Here is a 6,753-nt window from a genome sequence, read left to right as displayed (position 1 = left end):
ATATCCTACATCATTTTTTACGATCATTTCAGATGTCACTAAAAGTTAAATACATATTTTCCCATAGTGAAATTGTTTGTGATCTAAAAAAGTTGGCATAGTATTTATACATGTTTTTACTTTATGCCATGTTRTAGACACAAATCTGACGCATTTAAATTGGAAAACAAATGCAAAATCATGGTGCACAATTTTAAATTATTTTTCAGATAAAGATCTGAAACTTTTGATGTTTGTTTGAGTTCAGTTCACATGAGCCAAAGCCTTTTAGGATCAGCATTTTTCTCAGTTACAACTGCAACTCTTTGGRGGTATTTATAGAGRAWATCTTCTTTAAAGAGTTCAGTCTTAACAAGACTGGGTAGAGAGAGTGTCTGTGAACATCTATATTCAAGTTGTCTCTCCACCATAAAGACCAAATATGTAAACTGTATGACATAAAGTTGACTTATCAACAGATTCCCCCCCTGAGTTGTGGGTCTTTGCAGCTTTCTTGGAGTTACTATGGGCTTACTACAGTATAGGTAAGCTGTGATTGCTGTGACAAACTCAATTTTCACATGATGGATTAAACAATACTCTGTGACATGTTCAAAGCTTGGCATATTCAAACATCTCAAATCACTCTGAAATGTTGCCAATCCATTTAATTTACTTACATTTGAAAAAAGAAAAAAAAAATTCTAAGACTAAGTTAACATTAGTCTTAAAATTTTTATACTCCATCAATAGAAAAAYATCCCCCTWAATGATATGACTCACATAGCAGAAGGAGTATTTCATAACACCAGACGAATATCACACCCMGCCTGTACTGGTCCATCCTCTCTGTTTTTGTTTACCTTGACGGTGTGTAACTGGTGCCTATTCTAACCCAGTTTGATGCTGATTTAGCAAACCGCTGAGGTAATTACTACACAGCGGCCAACTCGGATATCCCTGCTGTTCAGCTAATAAGAAATATATGCATACTACATTCAAATAATTACATAGGACTCATGCACAGGCATAGTCACTACACTGGYGATCTTCATGCTGGAAACATAACTGAGCCTTGGAATTGTCAGCTGATGTCCACAAAGTGTGTGTCCCTGTTTGTCTCTGTGATTTCTCAAGTGTGTAAACAGAAAAGCATCACAAGGATATCAAAGTACATGTGGCTATGATAAGAGAGGCAGTTAATGTTAATGCAGCTATTTGTTTCAGTAATGAGTCATGATTTGTTTGAAAGATGCTGCAATTTCTTATTTACATATTGACTTGTTTTTAAAAACTTTTGGATTAAGAAGGATACCAGAAAATGCTAAAATTTCTACATTTCATTTATGTGTGGAGCAGATATAAACTATTAGTCACATGGTTAAACTGAAAACAAAGCTTTTGACCTTTTCAATAAATGAAAGAGTTGTGACTAACAGTTTCACCCTCCTGTGACAAAATCACTTTCAAGTGACGTRTTACATGGAAGCCAAAAGCTTTCCTCCTTAATGTCCTTCAGCKGGGCTTCAAGTGGATAACAGCTAATTACATTTTGATAGACAAATCAGCAYACCAAAATATTCATGCACATAAAATATTTTACTTTTTTAAAACATGAGTTTTAAATATTTTACTCTACTATTATTAAAGCTTTTAGTGCTTAAGCCTGAAGCATTTTTTATTTTTTATTTAGTCTTTGGCTGTTTTTTTTTTTTTCAAATTGCTATCTAATCATTCTACCTGATGATGACATTATGCCATGTCTGTGTGGTTGAAAAGAAATAGGGAGGAAGACAAATAACTGAAAGTCATGTCTTCAAAAAAYTCCCAAGCATAATTCTTCAATTGACAATTTACTATTTCTAAAGCTTTCAGCTGATCACTCTTTCAGATTTACAATGCTGATTGTGAAATCATTTTCATGTCATGCAGTTAGCTTCTGACAATCCTGCTATCACAATTATTCAGTTCAGGTGGGCGATTTGGATGGCAGCTCCGTCTCTTCCGCTTGTCCATCTGTCAACAGACCTCGTCAGGCTTCAAGGTGTGTCTTGTGCTACAGCAGTACCTTAAAGTCTGTATAATTTACAACAGCTTCCCCAGCAAAATTTCACATATGACACATGTATGATGAGCTGTACTGGGGAACCATCTGTCCACCTTCTGTTTTTCACAAAAACCAACACTTGTCTTCTTCTGATAAATTTTTTTGTGTTGCTGTTTTCCTCTCTTGGTTTACAACATTTGCAAATTGAGCTTTGGGAAGTTCTAAAACTGGGTATGATCCCAGTATTAGAGGAACTGTGGTAACTCTTAACTCTGAGTACTTTGGTGGACTTCACTCTCCCTTGACATCTCAGAGTCTAGCTCACCAGGTGGTCTGGTAATGTSGTTTCCACTCCTTAGTGCTGGGCGGTCTTGCTGCCAACATTCAAATGAGAATTCTCTGTAAACAACGTTAAGGCATGAATACATCCCATTTCTATCACTGAGGTGGCACATCAGGTAGAATAATTAATATTTGATTAATATGATTAATATTTTTCGACTCATTTTGGGCCACTTCATAAAAGATTAGCAAAATCTAAACACCCCAGCCAATGTTATTATTGATGCTTACTATTCTCACCCCTTTATGCCCACCTTCTGATGGCTACTTCTGCCCAAATCCAATAATTCACCAATGAATCAGACATGACAGTTGCATGACAATAGAATGACACTATGTACCTGTAATATTTGTTTTAAATCTACTTTCCTTTTTCATGAATATCAAAAAGGAAATATGCTGGTTTTACCATAATTTTAATGGCTGGGTTTAGCTTAGAAAACTGACAATAAAATCAAAATGGTGGTTCTATAAAGATGCCAGTGATTTTTTATTTTTATTAGATATTTATCAAAAATTACAAGTTGTCTATTTTCAAAAGATTGTGTAACATTTGCAGCTTAAATGTTATCGATATTGTGGACTGAGATCAAAATGGATCTCTGGATTATAAAGGTTGCWKWCYTKKKSWTTKACARMAATMATTTTACACAAGTAACAGCCGATGAATTCAGAATGTTAAAACCAAAAGAGGAAAGAGACAACAGGCTGCGTGATGAAAATAGCAGGTCTGTCCTTCTCTTYGCATCTATTTATCTTAGCATGCTGAGAGATGCAAGGACAATGCAGGTAGCAGTTATTAAACACATGCAGATATAATTTGTGTTTCAGGAAAAGAATGGGCATCATTAGAGAAGGTTAATCTGAGAAGAGGGCTCCTTTTCCATTTTGGAATTACTAAAATAGAATTTCCTCTTATGTTCTCGCTGCTAAAAATAAAACGACAGTAATGTTTGTAGGTTTTTAGCCCTCAAAGGAACACAAGGTCATGTTCTACTATGATSTGTGTGTCATTTCCTAATTGGAACTCCTGAGTCCTGAACAGCCATTACTAACGACAGGCGCACACAGAGTGCACAGGTAAAGACAGACTTTGTCAATACCAGCTGCCCGTTAGCCTGCCCACTGTACTGAGCTAATTACAGCCAACTGGTCAGGACTGCTTTGAGTGTCCAAGTGGCAATATGGCTCCAGAGAGGTTAGTGATGTGCAGACAAATGTTCTGTAATGTGAGACTTGACAAAGAGGCGAGAGCCGATGACCATACAGAGAAGATCTAAAAAACATGTCTGTATATGAACTCATACACACAACACCTGACCCTTATTGCACTCTTTTACCCGAGCTCCCACATGAACCCAGGAACCTAAGACCTTGTTTTCACTCTGCGTCACACAGCTGCTGGGTTTAGTCCACCTTTCATATCTTAATTTACCCAGCCATGTTGACGGAGTGCGATAGTGATCATCATCCCTGTAGAGCAACTCTGCTCATCCATCGTAGCTCTGACTGTGACCTCGGGGAACCTGACTACTTAAGCCCTGCCAAGCACAAACAGTACTGGAGTGTTTCTGCCCACATTGTGTATTTATTTGTTCATGTCCCAAGATGATTTAATCACTTTTCCTCCAATATGAATGAAGAAGATGTTATAAGCAATGTTCTAATGCAGCAGAAGTATTTTGTTTAGCTTCTAAAATGACACATGGATGGAAAAAAAAAAAAAGTTGAATTATTAGTTCCCTAACTTCATGGCGCTRCCACAAACTTGCACACACTTTGTGTGGTATAACAATCCAGAGTAGTACATTCATTTGTRCTAAGACACAATAATTGAAACATTTGCTCCCACAGTTATGTCTGCATTTCTTTTGGGGATTCTCTCAATAAACTCTGCATATGCCTAGACTAAATGTGTCACATTTTCTTCTTTGCAAAACTCCTCCAATTAAAGCTGAAGCCACACTACAGGCATTTTTTTTTCCAGTTTCACCAACAATTCCTTGTGCGGGAAAGTCTGTATCAGTCTGCATTTATTGTTGTTGTTGTCACCCGGCATCGTGGGTCAGCGCAAAAATCTGTTGGTGTGAAACGGGGTGAAGACTGGAGTCTGTCTGTGTGAGGGGAATAGACCCACCCCACTGCAGTCACAGTCAAGCATAAATGTTTACATTTTTTGAGCAGGCATCTGRACACAGTTGGGTTGTGTATACTGATGACAGACCCATCTGYAAATTGGGTTACCGACAGCCGATGGAAAAAGAGAGGCTGAGACATGGCAACAGCTGACTCATAAAAAAACAAAAACTATTTGTAACTCTGCAACATTGCAAACATAAATAAACGAGGCATAAAACAATAAATTAATTAAAGTTTTGTAGTGATAAAAAAAGAGARATTCTCAAGTATTTAAGACTAAAATACAAAAAACAGCAAAGAACCTTCTTGGAATAAATTAAACAATTCACATAAAGGTAAAGGGGTCAACCTCTTTCAAGGATTATTTTCCAAATTTGTTTTTGAACATAAGATATCTTTTCCATTCTACTTGACATAAAATCCCCAGAACATGTATTGAAGTTTGCACTCTCTKTGCKCCTGTTGTTGGTAATGGCTGTTGTAAAATGGCAAAATGTGAAAAGGTTCAAGGGGTATGAATGCTTTTGAATACCAYCGTGCAATTTGAAATAATACAGTTTATTTCATGGTGCAGATAGCKTAGCACTGCTAATTTACTCTGGACACATCCATTGARCAACACCATAGTACATAAGCATCAAGCTGATCATGTGAGTGAGCATGCATACATAACAYTCTGCAGATTCTGATATTAAAATAATTATCTGTAATCACATGCTTTATTGTAAAGAAATCAGTTAAAGAAAACTGCATTGAATCTTCAGTCMTTTAGTTTGTCTCTTAATGCTTTTAGATGGGAATTAAAAATATACATTTCCCAAAGACAGGTCACCTGATGTCAGGCAGATGGTGGAGGTCAGATGACCCCCTTTTGTTTATTGTATTGAGACCTGCACTGACTGACCCTCTTCATATGTATTTTMCATGTTTAGTCATGTGTTTAATCTAAAGCTAGCAGGCCTGTCACATGAACAGCATATGGACAGTGTTGAGGTGTCTACAAAATATATGTATAAAGACATGCACTCCTGCCATCTTAGGACCTSATGTTAAAGATTTGTAAGTACAAAAACCAGTGCAAACCTGATTGCCCGTGCAAACCTGATCTGCAAGCAACATACAAATAGGACAGGATCTATAAAATGACCAGCATAGCAGGCACTGTCCATTTCGCATGTCTCCCTTCATGAATATGCAAAACATGCACTGATCATCGGAGAGTGCAAAATTCTGGGAGGAGGCTATCCAGATGTATTGACTTACCGCCTGCAATGAGATTTATTAAACCTGAACCAGACTGTGGGTGCTGTTCTTTCATTTGCATTCAGCATGTTTGAAAAGCAGGTGCAAACTGGCAATGAAAGATAACAGATGGCTTGCAACRTATGAGGAATTGCATGGTCAACTGGTGAGGAGAAAGCCACCTTACTGAGCTGACCATGAGAGGACACACAGAATGTGGTGTGCTTGGAGATGAAGGTCAGTGTGGATAACCAATACCGGAGCATTAGTTGATTCCTCAAGAACAACAACATTGTTTTTCCTGCTATGGTTCATTCCTTGGATATTGCAGAACATTTACTATACAGCTGTAGATAGTCGATATGTCAAGTGAACTCAAATCTCAATCTTAACATTTTTGGATTCAACTTACATAAATAAATCACTTGGATTTGAGCCGTTTGACTTAAACTCAGTGTTTGGCATTTTAATGTCATAACAGGTTACGTATATCGCCATGATGAAAGCAACACAAAGGCGTTTAAAGACGTTCACTAGATGATTATGYAAGAGTTTCACTTCAGCRTGCACCCGCAGCAGGCATTCTGGCTACATCCTCTGCCAGAGGGTGTCATTGTTCTGTATGCACAGGATGTACCATAACAATTAACCACCTCGGTTCATAACRAGTCATAATCATGCACAGCACATGCTGCTAAGAACTTCTGTTAATCACTGTAATGACATGCACTACCACTGCCCTGTCACAAACTGTGTTTATAGCTCGTCTGCGGTGCATGTGAGCATTTTAGTACCTGGTGTAATTACAGCAGCAGAACAGGACTGACAGAAATGTGACTCTTTGCATTATGTATAACAAAATATGATTAGGATGATCCAAAAGGATATCAGAGACATCCTAAAGAGCTTTTAGTCCTTTTTGAAAATATTTTTCTGCAGACTTCTTTTTTTCCAAATATTCTCTTTTCAAATGCTTCATCCTTTTAAATTAATGTAGAAAACTT

The sequence above is a fragment of the Poecilia reticulata genome, linkage group LG8 (genome assembly GCF_000633615.1).
Source record: "Poecilia reticulata strain Guanapo linkage group LG8, Guppy_female_1.0+MT, whole genome shotgun sequence".
NCBI lineage: Eukaryota > Metazoa > Chordata > Actinopteri > Cyprinodontiformes > Poeciliidae > Poecilia > Poecilia reticulata.
The sequence above is the reverse complement of the archived record's forward strand: the minus strand, read 5'-3'. Positions refer to the sequence as shown.